Source organism: Antechinus flavipes, chromosome 5 (genome assembly GCF_016432865.1).
Source record: "Antechinus flavipes isolate AdamAnt ecotype Samford, QLD, Australia chromosome 5, AdamAnt_v2, whole genome shotgun sequence".
Taxonomy (NCBI): Eukaryota; Metazoa; Chordata; class Mammalia; order Dasyuromorphia; family Dasyuridae; genus Antechinus; species Antechinus flavipes.
The window spans coordinates 142,171,431-142,185,793 of NC_067402.1; the positions used below are offsets into that span (position 1 = coordinate 142,171,431).

Here is a 14,363-nt window from a genome sequence, read left to right on the forward strand (position 1 = left end):
ACGGAGAGAGGCAGGTTGATGGAATGCAGTGGACTACAACTCCCAGAATTCTAGGCTCACCCGAGTCTTGATAGTAAACAAGAGTCATTGGGACACGTGTATCAGCTCGTTTGTTTTGGTGTCTGAAGAAAAAAGGAGGGGGCAAAGGGAGTGTTTTGATTCATGGTTCTTTCTCGCTTTCCTCTGGGCCTTCCTTCAATCCTCAAAACAATCCAGGCTTTTGGGGCAAAATTTTCTGCTGCCCAGATAAAGCTCTTTTTTGGCCAGGTGACAGGAGGCTAAAGAGACTTTTTATATATTAAAGTCGAATTCACAAAAGAAATCATCTTAAGAATGACCGTGAGAATCTCAGAGGAAGAGGTCCCATTGATAGGACTGAATTACGTGACCCTGTCAAAAAACAAAACAAACAACAACAACGACAACAACAAAAAACCCAGCTGTCTCAATTGCAGTTTTCAAAATGGCAAAGAAAGTGAAAGAGTTTGGAATCTGTATGGACCTTATAGACACACGGGATGTGATAATGTTATATACAATGGCTATGCCTTTTTTCTTACCTAATCTTATCCACGGTAAACAGAAAGCTGATGGGGTTAATTTTCTTCACTTGTGTGGCCACACAAGTAGAAATATGTAAGTTAAACCAATTTCAATTTTCTAAAATTTTCATTTGATGTCTTCCAAGAAGCTTGAGTTTATATCCTCAAAATTGCTTTAATTTTTTCTTTCTGTAATCAAGAAGAAAACTGTTTTTCCATTCCTTTTCCACTAGGTGCTTCTCCATGCCAAACTACTGAAACATTGAGTCACAGCCTAGGGATGGTGATGACTTCGATTTTATTGTTATATTCACTTTAAACACGTACTCCTTTTCGGTTGGGTGTATTATCATCTGTAATTCATATTTTCATATTCGCATAAAGCCTTCTTCTGAATAATCATTTCAGCCTTTCATCGTGTTGGAAATGCTTCAAATTCTTAGTTTTCTAAACTGGATTCTTAAAAATTAAAAAAAAAAAGCAGATTTATAAAATCTAGATTTATAGCTGAGTTGTAAAAGTGTTCAAATATAAGGTTATAGAACCTACTTGGTGATTAAGAAATGCCTGTGGACGTTTAAAGCAAAAATGTTTTCACTGTTATATATATATATATATTTGCCTTTTGGACTCCTGGGAGAGAGAAAAAAAAAAGTTAACACACCCCAGATTAAGAAATATTTTATAAAATGAATCTCCCTGCTCTGTGTATATTTATCACTGACCAAGTACATCCAATTTGGCTATTGATCAAGATGTCAGCTATTATCTTAAAATTTTCTATCTAGAGAAAACAAAATAGATAACTAAAAAATAAAATAAATAATAAATAAAATGAGATTTAAGGAAATAAATTTAGAACAGAATTTGTCTTTTTCAACTTTAATAAACTTGTAGATATTAGACTCAAAAATAATAATATATAGCACTTTAAGGCTTACAACCTGATTTAGAAACAGCTTATTTGGTCCTCACAACAGCCTCATGGGGTAAATACTACTTGGACTATTTTGTCTATTTTTTTTTTTTTAAAGAAAATAGATTAAAAAACCAGATAATAATAGGGATTCTAACAACAACAAAGAAACTACTGATTTCAACTTCATTATTCTTAAAATCACACCATGCTATGTTTACAAGATAAAAGATCAAAACCCATAAGCTTCCATTTTATCATTAATGTGATTTTTAAAAAAAGTCTGACAGAACAAGCTAATTGTTCTCAGAAATGAAAAGTAAAAGTTTAAAATAATATATCATTGGTTTCAAGCAATTATTTTGTAATCAATGTTATCCCAAGTTCTGCTGGGAATTTTAGTAACCTCCCTCCAAGGTCCATTGGCTATATAATCCATATGGGTCGTAAGTGAATATTTTATAACAAAACTGAGAACATGGACACCATTGAACATGGAGAATTGCCAAAGGTAAATCTTTACAGTTATTAATTCATCTTCTTTTTACTTTGTGTCATTATACAACTTACAGAGTCTGCCTTTATTTCAGATCAAGTTTCTGTAATGTTTCAGTATGGAGAAATTTTGTGATACATTGTACCAAAAAGATTTTTTTTACAAGAGGTATTAGGAAAGGAAATAGTCACTTATTAAGCACCAGAAACTTTACAGATAACTCACATGACCCACACAATGGCCCTGGAGGGTAGGCACTGTTATTGTCCCCATTTTCAATAGAAGAAACTGGGGTAGACAGGTCAAATGACTTGGCCAAAGTCATAGAGTTAGTATAGTGTCTCAGGCCAAATTGAAACTTGTTTTCTTGAATAGCATTGTACTAGACTCATTCCACTTTGCCGCATAGGGAAGACAAAAAAGTTATTCTTTGTTAGAAGGTTTAATGATACTCTTAAATCTATTTCCTTAAGAAAAGCCTTTATCCCCTGTGACCTATTACCCATCTTTCCAACAGGTTTTTTTTTTTTTAATCAAAAGTTATTTTTAATACTTTTAAAGAAACTTAAAAGGAGGTTTTTATTATGCTTTTTATACTGGAAACTTCAGAATATGGATTATGTTTAATAAGTCTTTACAAATGTAGGCAAAAATGGCTTTCAACTTGTATAAGTTCACAAGCTAACACACGTACTTTCTTACTATCTCTTTATACACACATACATATATACACACACACAAAACACGTGTATATATATATATATATGTACACAAACATACACATGTTATATATATATATAAAATCAGATATATCATCTGAACATACTGTTAGGGAGTCCTTATCTTTCAAAGTAGAACTGAAGGCTGACCCTTTAATCTTCTGAAATTTAGGCTATTTCTTCTTGGGAGATGTATTGAAGTCCAGTTTCAATAGTAAAATAAGGGTGTGTTATGCAGGAGCCAGGCAGAGAGAATTTGATGTGAACTCTTCAAATTTTATTGATCAGAGAGACAAATACATATATACCACCAATGCTTATAGGCTTGATACAATATATACTCTTGGATGTTCCTATATTCTTTCTAAGAAACACAATCTACTGAGATGCAAATGATTAAGCCTGGATTTCAATAGAGATGTAAATAGTTGAGATTCACATCAGAGTTAAAATTATCATAGTTTATCATAATTTCATATCAAATATCAAATTATCATAATTATCATAAAATCATCCTCAAGTACCTTTCTCCCAAATACCTTCAGTCTCCATTGTGGGCTACTTTTCCTGTCCTAAGTTCAAAGGTATGTCTTTGTTCCATTCTATAGCTGAGTTTTTATTTTCCTCATTGCCAGGTTTCTTATCAATATATTAAGTAGTATGTCTCTGCTATTCAATAAGAAAAGGGAAGCTGGTGAGCTAAGTTACTGTAAGATTCAAGATCTGGAATGGATTCTTACCTCCTGCCCCTCTACAACTCCCTGTTCTTGTTTAAAAGATGAAGTCTGTGGACTTTTGTTCTCATAGTTGAGAATGATTGCAGAACATACTTAAAAGCACAAGGGGCTAAGCCAATCAGTAGCAAAATAAAACATCTAAGAGGAACAAAATGTAAAAGCATTAAAGTCAGATTATTTATCTCTTTAGCCACTGGAATATTTGGTTGCTATGCTGTCAGGACAATTACATGGACTGCCATGTTTTCTGCTAAAAAGTTAGCTGTAATTGAGATTCCAAATTGTTTACATGATTCCCTAACCATATTAATGATTGTTTCACTAAGTTTAATTCTTGCTTTAACTCATAATTTATATTAATTTGTTCTAAAAAGCTTATGGTATATTTTTTGCTAATTTATCTGCAAATGGATTAGTCAGAACAGATTTATAAGAGCTGTAGCTGAAACAGCAAGTATTGTAATAGTTGCTATATCTTCTAGAATTCCAACAGTGAGTAATCCCACAAATCTCTTTTACTACTACTATTTTCTAATTTTCCTTGGATGTCTCAAACCTGTTCACCTGCTGACCTATACCAATTGTGATTAATCTTATTAGACATTATCACATAGTATGGACAGTTCCATAATAATTATAGGTAGTGAATTTGAAAAACTTTTGAATAGAAGTAAGACATTGGAATAAAACACAATTGTAACATTTTACAATATATCCTTCTAATATATTCATGATTTGGATTCTAATGCCATTCCTTAAAACAGTATCTGTAGTTAGAAATATCTGCGCTTATTTTTAAATATGTTGTACAGTATATCTCTGAGGGTCTTGAAAACATCATGGAACCCCCTATCTGAGATATGAAAATTTGTGTCATTCTAAGTCCCATGTACATGAAACAGGAGACCCATCCAGAGATTGAATAAATTGGGAGTCTATTCACCAATCAGTAAGAGTTCTCCCTTTAAAACAAATGAAGCTAAAAGTCTTCTGGGAGCAGGGGGGATGATCTCATCTTCTGAAACTCTTTCCTGCTGAAATGGGCATAGATTTGAGTCACTTGCAGTGTCCCCATGGAGGGTATAGCAAGATGGAGCTAATTGAAGTATCCAATGGTTGATTTAGTTCCTTGAAGTTGACTAATGCAGCTGTAACTGACCAAAATCTAAAATATAAAACAAATCTAACAAATAGAGGTTAGGATGATCTGATATAGAAAGACAAGACCACTAGGACTTCTATAAGATGTAAAGAAACCAATGTAGATTGTGCAGCAATTTTTCAGATAATGAAATATATTTGTACCACAGGACACAGTATATACTAATTTTAAAGATGTTTCAGTTTTAGTTTCAAATGAACAATAAAATAACAATTTGCTCTTATGGACAATCATATCAATTATTCTTACATTATTTTGGAAATTTGTAAAGAATTTATTTCTTTAAACATTTATAGATATGACAAATAAATGACTAGGCCAAATCATTCACCAAATTATTTAGAATATAATGACTACATATTTTCAGATTGAAAACAAGATATTATATGCTTGAATTTGTTCTTATCATAGGAATTTGTCATAAAAAGAAAATATGGGGGTAGAAATGATGGGGGGAACCCTGAAACTGTCTCTATTTTGATGGGGAGCCAAGATAAAACACTTGAGAAACTCCTTGAAGGAGAGAGTCTCCTTGGAACCCTTGCCTCTGCAAAAGACTTACCCCAGGGAATCATGATAAGTAACTTCATTCCATTCTGTTATCCTAAAGGAGACAGGCACACCCCTATTGATAACACTAACTACTGGTTACATATCCTTTATTAAATTGAAGATTAGTCCAGAGACCCTCATTCCTTTGAAAATCTCTTCAATTGGAAGATTTTGGTTTGATTTAAACTCAAACTGCCCCCAGCTCCCAAGCAAGATGAAATAGGCATTTGCTAGCTCAATTCTTTGCAGAGGCCCAAAGCAGGAACATACCATGCCAAGGAACCTCTGTCTCCTTGGCATAGCTGTCTGCAAGGGATCTATACCCACTAAGAAGGCATTTTCTTTTCAGTGTTAAGCCCTCTTTATCTTTCTGCCAGGACTCCTCTGCTAGAGGAGGGACCTTTTCTGTCAGAATTTTGCCACTGAGGAAGTTAGTCTTCTAGCAAAAGCTGACTTCTCAGTACCGATAAACTTCTTTTTGCCAGTCTAACTTTTTAGGTATGTAAGTTATTTTACGAAGGACCTGTGCCAACCAGAAGGGGTTCCCAAAACACACTGCCCTGTGCTGAACCTCATCATACCATCAGAACCGATTCTTCAGACCTTAGCCTAAGAGCACACACATGACAAAATGAAGCTTCCTTAGTTTAGATTGATATCCAATTATAATAGTTTTACTTTATCAGACTCAGGAATGATCAAGTAAGAAATAAACAGAATTGAAAAACTAAGTCAGAAGGCGCTTACACCGAGCAAAAGCTCCTAACTCTTATCCTAATACAGATTCTCCTTTATTCAGGGTCACATTTCCTTGAATAGTTTATAAAAAGTGGATTTCTAGAGGGGAGAGAATATATTCTATATTACCTTTACTTCCATGTGACACAAAGGGAAGCTGCTTAAAGAGAAGTAAAGTGTTTTAGATTCTCCCCTGGCTAATATTTTTTTGTAATCAGCATTTAGCATTTTAAAAGACAGGTTGTTTCAATGGAGTTTTAACTTGCCTCCCTTTACTGATCGAAAACTAGCCTGTGATTTTATAATTTGAATTGGATTATTTAGATCAGGAACTGGAAAGACTATATTTTGAAAGGAGTATCCCTTTCACTTTCTTTAGCTCTCTAAAGTGTTTTGGTGAACTATCCCCCTAAGTATAAGGATTTGACTTCTCTTTGGGTTTGTGAATATGAGAGAAATCTGAACAGGAAGCCTGCGAGAGAGGAGGAGGTACTAATTCTTCCCCTCTTCCAGCATTCAAACATTGCAGTCTCTGCCCTCCTATCTTCCTCAGTACTGATAAAAGAATTTAAGGATTTAAGGGAATTGTCTCTGAGGGTAGGAGAAATATTCCAAAATAGAGAATACTGAGATTGGAAAAGCTCCCAGTCCTTTAACTAATACTTTCAGATAATATTCTCAGTCCCTGCTATCTGATTGATTTTGCCTTATTCTGAATTCAATATGTATTCTATACTGATATCAACTGGACAATAATCTTATAAATTTTATCTTATGTATATTTTTTTCTGATATCTGATATCTTAAATTCTATATTTATCTGATATTTGACATCCTCACCCTTCCCACTCATCCCCACCCTCTGTTGGCCTGGTGATAAACTATTTCTAATGCTAAATTATTTATAGTGATAAAGTACCTATTGGTGATCACCCTTTTCCCCAACTTTATCCTCACTTTTTATCTAATTCCCTTCTTACCTGAATATACCTTCTTCTAAGAAGGCACCCTTCCATAAAAGCTCTGTCTACTCATGAAGTTCCCATCCTGTTCTCATGTCACTGTTGAAGTCCAGCTTCAGTAGTGAATTAAGAGTGTGTTATGCAGGAGCTAGGCAGAAAGAATTCGATATGAACTCTTCAAATTTTATTGATCAGAGAGACAAATATATGTAACTCCAATGCTTAGACTTGATACAAAATACACTCTTTGATATTCCTATATTCTTTCTAACAAGCATAATCTACTGAGATGCAAATGATTGGCTACTTCCATAGAGATGTTAATAGTTGAGATAACTTGTATCAGAAGAAAATTATCATATCAATGTCCTCAAGTACTTTTTTCCCAAATATCTTCAGTCTACATTGTGGGCTGCTTCTCTAGTCCTACATTCAAAGGTATGTCTTTGATTCATTTTATAGTTGAGTTTTTAATTTTACTTCAGTTGCCAGGTTTCTTATTGATATATTAATAAGTATGTCTCTGGTGTTCAATAAGAAAAGGGAATTTGGGGTGTAAGATTCAAGACCTGGAATGGATTCTTACCTTCTGGCCCTCTACAGAGATGTCCACACTTTTAGAAGTCTGCATCCTATTTCTGGTCACACTGTTTAAAAACAAACACACAGGTGGAGCCAAGATGGTGGAGAAGGCACACGCGACTTTTCTAAGCTCCTCTCATGACCAATTTTTAAATTCAGCCTCAAAAGTAGGGCTTCACTGGTAAAATTCATGAAGATTAAAAGTACAACTTACCAGCCGAAGATAATCTGGAAGTTCCTCAGAAAAGGTTTGTCCTGAGGGGCCAGAGCAGATTGGCACAAACAGGGAAATAGGAGAGGCTAGCAAAAGGAGTGGACCTGAGGAGAGGGTGGCCTCTGTGGTTAGAAAAATTACAGACACAACTCTGGCATAGGCTGATTGTTCTGGCTTTGTTGCAAAACAGCAGACCAGCAGAGAAATTAAAGCCAAAGGCAGAGGGTACTCTAAAAAACGCCAGAACCTAACAGGATCTGGCTATACCTATTCAAAACTGGAAGTGACTCAGCACAGATCACAGCATAGCTGTGCAGCCCCATTCTGCAGTATGGGGTTTTTCCTCAGGTCAGTTACAAATCTGCATGGCAGGGGGCACAGCCCAAGTCAGTCTCTAATCTGCCCAGTGCGGGGCTCGGCCTGGGGCAATAGAACTTCTACAGCATGACTATGCTTCCCTGGGCAGAGACACTTCTGGTCCCTGCGAGGTTATTTGCTGGTCAGCTGCTAATATCCACGGCCCCACAGTGAGTGGGCTTTGACTAGGACTAGTGACACTTTCACTGCTCAGCCTCTAGTCTCAGGGCACTCGCTAATCTGCATAGCAGGGTTCTTCACTGGGCACTTCTGCAGCTTGGCCAGTGCTAACCAGGTCTGAATCATTTCCAGTAGGAAATGTTTTCCCAGAGCACTCCAGTACCTTACCACTCTTTGCAGCCCATTTACAATACAGCTACCATCCATATACCTATCGTTGCTTTGCAGAGGAAGCTGGTAACAACCTTGCCATGAAGGCAGACACTAAAGGCTTTAAAAAATGAGTAAAAAAAATCAAAAGGATGATTGAAAGCTTTTATATATATAGCTTTCTATATAGAAAGAGAGCAGGTTTTCAACTCCAAGGAGACTAATAGCAAACAGTCTCCAGACAATACCCCAAAGGGGAATGTTACCTGGCCCCCATCATATAACTCCTAGAAAAGACTATTAAAAATCTTAAAAGAGAGAAGAAAAATGGGGAAAGGAAAGAGAAGCTATGCAAGAGAGTAACAACTTCCTGAAATGGAAAAGGTAAAGAATTCCCTGGAAGTGCAGGGGAACAGAATTTGTGAATTTGAAAAGGTAAAAAAAGAATCCCAGGAAAGTAGGATTTGTGCATTGGAAAAGAAAAAAGAATTCCCAAGAAGGTAGTATTTGTGAATTGGAAAAAGAAAATAACTAAAAAAAATGAGATGGAAAAAAATTCACAGAGCAAAACAACTCATTTAAAAACTCAATTGGACATATATGAAAAGAAGTAAAAAGAGCTAATGAAGAAAATAACTCATTAAAAATCAGAATTGAACAAATAGAAATGAAAGATTCATTGAGACATCAAGGATCAGTCAAGCAAAACCAAAAAATGAAAAATTAGGAAAAAACGTTAAATATCTACTTGGAAAAATGACAGACCTGGAAAATAGATCTAGGAGAGAGAATCTGAGGATTATTGGACTTTCTGAAAACTATGATGAAAAAAAGAGCCTAGATACTATTCTACAGGAAATCATCAAAGAGAAATATGCCCAGATGTAATAGAATCAGAAGGTAAAATAAGCATTAAAAGAATTCATCGAACACCTTCTGAAAAAGACCCTAAAATAAAAACTCCAAGGAATATTGTGGCCAAATTTCAAAACTATCAGACTAAGGAAAAAATATTACAAGCAGCCAGGAAAAAAAATTCAAATACCGAGGTGCCACAATAAGGATCACTCAAGATCTGACTGCCTCCACATTAAAGGATCAAAGGGCCTGGAATCTGATATTCCGAAAGGAATATTTGGAAGGGCTTAAATATCTGCCATGGAAGGGCATTTAATGAAACAGATGAATACCAATTGTTTCTAAGGGAAAAAACCAGATCTAAACAAAAAATTCGATCTCCAATCATAGGACTCAAGAGAAGCAGAAAAAGGTAAAAGGAACTCTTGAGAACTGTATTTCTGTTGTGGATATACATAAAGACTATATAATTTGATTTTACTGCTATAACATAAAAAAGGGAAGTAGAAATGGAAAAGGGATAGTGCCAGAAAAAGGACAAAGGGGGGACAAAAAGAGAGAAACTACATCCTACAAAGAGGCAAAGAAAACCTATCACATCTGAGGGAATTTAGAGAGAGGGAGGTACATTGTGTGAATCTTACTCTCATCAGAGATGGCTCAAAGAGAAAATAATTGACATATTTGGTTTACAGAGAATTTTCTCTCACCTCATTAAAAAGGGGGAGAGGAAAAGGGAAAAGGAAAAGAGTAATAAGGGAAGGGTACAAGAAAGGGGAAGACATTCAAAGAGGGGAGGGGGGGACCCAAAAGAGGGTGAGTGGCATGTCCTAAGTGGAGCCCATAAGTTTCATACTAGGAAAGGGGGTAAGTGGGGGCAAGAAAAAGAAAACCATAATCTGGGGATAATAAGATGGCAAGAAATACAGAATTAGTAATTTTAACTGTAAATGTGAATGGGATGAACTCTCCCATTAAGCTGAGGTGGATAGCAGACTGGATCAAAAGTCAAAAACCCTACAATATGTTGTTTACAGGAAATACATTTAAAGTAGGGAGATACACATAGAGTAAAGGTAAAAGGCTGGAGCACAATCTATTCTGCTTCAGGTGAAGTAAAAAAAGCAGAGGTAGCCATCCTTATCTCAGATCAAGCAAAAGCAAAAATTGATCTAATTAAAAGAGATAAGGAAGGGAACTATATCTTGCTAAAGGGTAGCATAGATAATGAAGCAATATCAATACTAAACTTATATGCATCAAGTGGCATAGCATCTAATTTCCTAAAGGAGAAGTTAAGAGAGTTGCAAGAAGAAATAGACAGCAAAACTATAATAGTGGGAGATCTCAAACTTGCACTCTCAAAATTAGATAAATCAAACCACAAAACAAATAAGAAATTTAAAAAAGAAAATAAAAGAAATAAAAAGAATATTAGAAAAATTAGGTATGATATGTCTTTGGAGAAAACTGAATGGTAACAGAAAAGAGTAATTTTCAGCAGTTCATGGAACCTATACAAAAATTGACCATATATTAGGACATAAAAGACCTCAAAATTAAATGGAGGAAGGCAGAAATAGTAAATGCTTTCTTTTCAGATCATGATGCAATAAAAATTACATCCAACAAAAAGTTAGGGGTAAATAGACCAAAAAGTAATTGGAAACTAAATCTCATCTTAAAGAATGATTGGGTGAAACAGCAAATTATAGACACAATAATTTCACTCAAGATAATGACAACGATGAGACATCATACCAAAATTTTTGGGTTGCAGCCAATGGTAATAAGGGGAAGTTTTATATCCTTAGAGGCTTAGTTGAATAAAATAAAGAGAAGATCAATGAATTGGGCTTGCAACTTAAAAAGCTAGAAAAAGACCAAATTAAAAACCCCAATCAAATACTAAACTTGAAATATTGTAAATCTGATTAGAAAAAGGAGAGAGGAAAATCAAATTATTAGTCTTAAAAATGAAAAGGGAGAACTTTCCACCAATGAAGAGGAAATTAAGAGAAATAATGAGCTACTTTGCCAACCTAAGTGAAATGGATGACTACCTCCAAAAATATAGGCTTCTCAGATTAACAGAGGAGGAAGTAAATTGCTTAAATAGTCCCATTTCAAAAAAAGAAATAGAACAAGCTATTAATCAACTCCCTAAGAAAAAATTCCCAGGACCAGATGGATTTACATGTGAATTCTACCAAACTTAAAGAACAATTAGCCCCAGTGCTATATAAACTATATGAAAAAAATAGGGAATGAAGGAGTCCTACCAAATTCCTTTTACGACACATAGTACTGATACCTAAACCAGGTAGGTTGAAAACAGAGAAAATTATAGACCAATCTCCCTAATGAAGATTGATGCTAAAATCTTAAATATTAGCAAAAAGACTACAGAAAATCAGACCACAGGATAATAACCATGATCAAGTAGAATTTATACCAGGAATGCAGGGATGGTTCAATATTAGGAAGACTATCAGTATAATTGGCCATATTAATAACCAAATTAACAAAAACCATATGATCATCTCAATGCAGAAAAAGCATTTGTAAAATCCAACATCCATTCCTATTAAAAACACTCAAAAGTATAGGAATAAATGGACTTTTCCTTAAAATAATCAGTAGCATCTACTGTAGCACCGTACATCAGTAAGCATCATATGTAATGGGGACAAACTGCAACTATTCCCAATAAGATCAGGAATGAAACAAGGTTGGCCACTATCACTGTTACTATTCAGTATTGTATTAGAAATGCTAGCTTTGGCAATAAGAGTTGAAAAAGAGATTAAAGGAATCAGAGTAGGCATTGAGGAAACCAAATTATCATTCTTTGCTGATGATATGTTGGTATACTTGGAGAACCCCAGAGATTCTACTAAAAAGTTATTAGAAATAATCCACACCTTTACCAAAGTTGCAGGATACAAAATAAACCCACATAAGTCATCAGCATTCTTATATATCACTAACAAAATCTAACAGCTAGAGTTACAAAGAGAAATTCCATTTAAAGTAACTGCTGATAGTACAAAATATTTAGGAATCTATCTGCCAAGGGAGAAATCAGAAACTTTATGAGCAAATGACAAAACACTTTCCACACAAATTAAGTCTGATCTAACCAATTGGAAAAATATTACTCTTGGATTAGGTGAGCAAATATAATAAAGATGACAGTACTACCTAAACTAATTTTATTTATTTAGTACTATATCAATCAGACTCCCAAAAAACTCTTTTAATGACCTAGAAAAAAAAAAAACAAAGTTCATATGGAAAAACAAAAGGTCAAGAATTTCAAGGGAATTAATGAAAAAAAAAATCAAATGAAGGTGGCCTAGCTGTACCAGATCTAAAATTTTAAAGTTGCAGTTACCAAAACCATTTGGTATTGGCTAAGAAATAGATTAGTTGATCAATGGAATAGGTTAGGTTCAAAGGACAAAATAGCCAATAATTTTAATAATCTAGTGTTTGAAAAACCCAAAGACCCCAGTTTTGGGGATTAGAACTCACTATTTGACAAAAATTTCTGGGAAAATTGGAAATTAGTATGGCAGAAACTAGATATTGATCCACACTTCACACCGTACATCAAGATAAGGTCAAAATGGATTCATGACCTAGGTATAAAGAATGAGATTATAAACAAATTAGAGGAACATAGAATACATAGAATACTTTACCTCTCAGACCTGTGGAAGAGGAAGGAATTTATGACCAAAAAAGAACTAGAGATCACTATTGATCATAAAATAGAAAATTTTGATTATATCAAATTGAAAAGTTTTTGTACAAACAAAACTAATGCAGATAAGATTAGAAGGGAAGCAATAATTTGGGAAAACATTTGATGAGACTGAGTATCCTGTGGAATTTAAGGACAATATGGAATCATAACATACTGTTCTTGAGTGATTTAAAAGAGATGATAATTTTGAGAGCAAAATACATGTCTTGCACAGCAAAAATAATGATTTGAATGGAAACATTTTAATCTTCAAAAGCAAGCCTCATTAAAGAAACAAAAGAAAAAGCAATAAGTTGGGAATGCAAATATCTAGAACTAAAAGATAACCTAGAAGAAAAGGAAAAAACATTAAAAGAAAATATTCTTAGTATGCAAGCAAATTTGTCTCAAAGACAAGATGTATAGAAACGTAATAAAAATCATAGCTATCCCAGAAAAAAAATTAGAACAAAAAATTTAACCCCATGATTAAGGAAATAGAAGAGAACTGCCTAGAAATTCTGATCTTAGCAAATGAAATTTTAATTATAAGAATTTCTAGAATCACATCTAAATATTAAAAAAAAGCAAGACTATTTACTCCAAAACATAAATTGGTTAAATTTAACAATTCAGAAACAAGTTCTGTAAATCATTTGCAACATATCAAATAACACAAGATATCACATCCATTAGAAAAAGAAGGGATAGAATAATGTATTCCAAAGAGCATTAGCACTCAGGAGGAAGCCCAGAGTGACACTTCCACCTTAATTATGTGGGATAAAATGTGGACATTTAAAAAAGTTTGAAACATTTTTAGAAAGAATACCAGAACCAAACAAATTATTTGCATCTTGAACACTTCAAACAACAGAAATACAGGAGTGAATAAATGTACTCAGCAATAGAATGGCCAAAAAAAGACATTTTTCCTAAATGCATAAGGAGATGGATGAGTAGGAATATAGAAATATGTGAGCAGTAACAGAGAAGTGGACAGGGGCATAATGGACTGAATCTGGTAAAAAAAAAAAAAAAAAAAAAAAAAAAAACCCTGCCTATAGAATGCTGTTTTTGTAGGACTGCATTACAATACAGAAGAGTATATGAAGAGGAAGAAGGGGAACAGAAGGATAGGAGAGGAGTATATAATGTGCTTGCTTGAAATCAAAGATTAGCAATGAGGGAAAGGTGACATCTGTAGTTTTAAAAAGAGAAGAACCTATGGAGTTGTATGTGTAGAGGAGAAGGGAAAAGACTGAAAAGGGGAGGAAAAGGAGTCCATACTTTGGAGGTGGGAGGGATTCCACTGATGAATGTTCCTATGATTGAAGGGAAATAAGGATCTTATAGTAGATGAGGCCTGAGTGATTTGGTGCCTGAAAAGTCAACCTGTCCTGGCTAGGTCCTAGTGAGGGAAGAAGGTGGGAGTTGGAACTCTTGG

At 34.4% G+C, this 14,363-nt stretch overlaps 1 long non-coding RNA gene across 1 annotated transcript; it reads left to right on the top strand.

The window, feature by feature from the left end:
- The first annotated feature begins 541 nt into the window (after positions 1–541).
- LOC127538857 (uncharacterized) lies at positions 542–944 on the top strand. The gene is made up of 2 exons (XR_007947769.1): positions 542–636; positions 776–944. It is a non-coding gene; the product is annotated as an uncharacterized LOC127538857 (long non-coding RNA).
- The last annotated feature ends 13,419 nt before the right edge of the window (positions 945–14,363 follow it).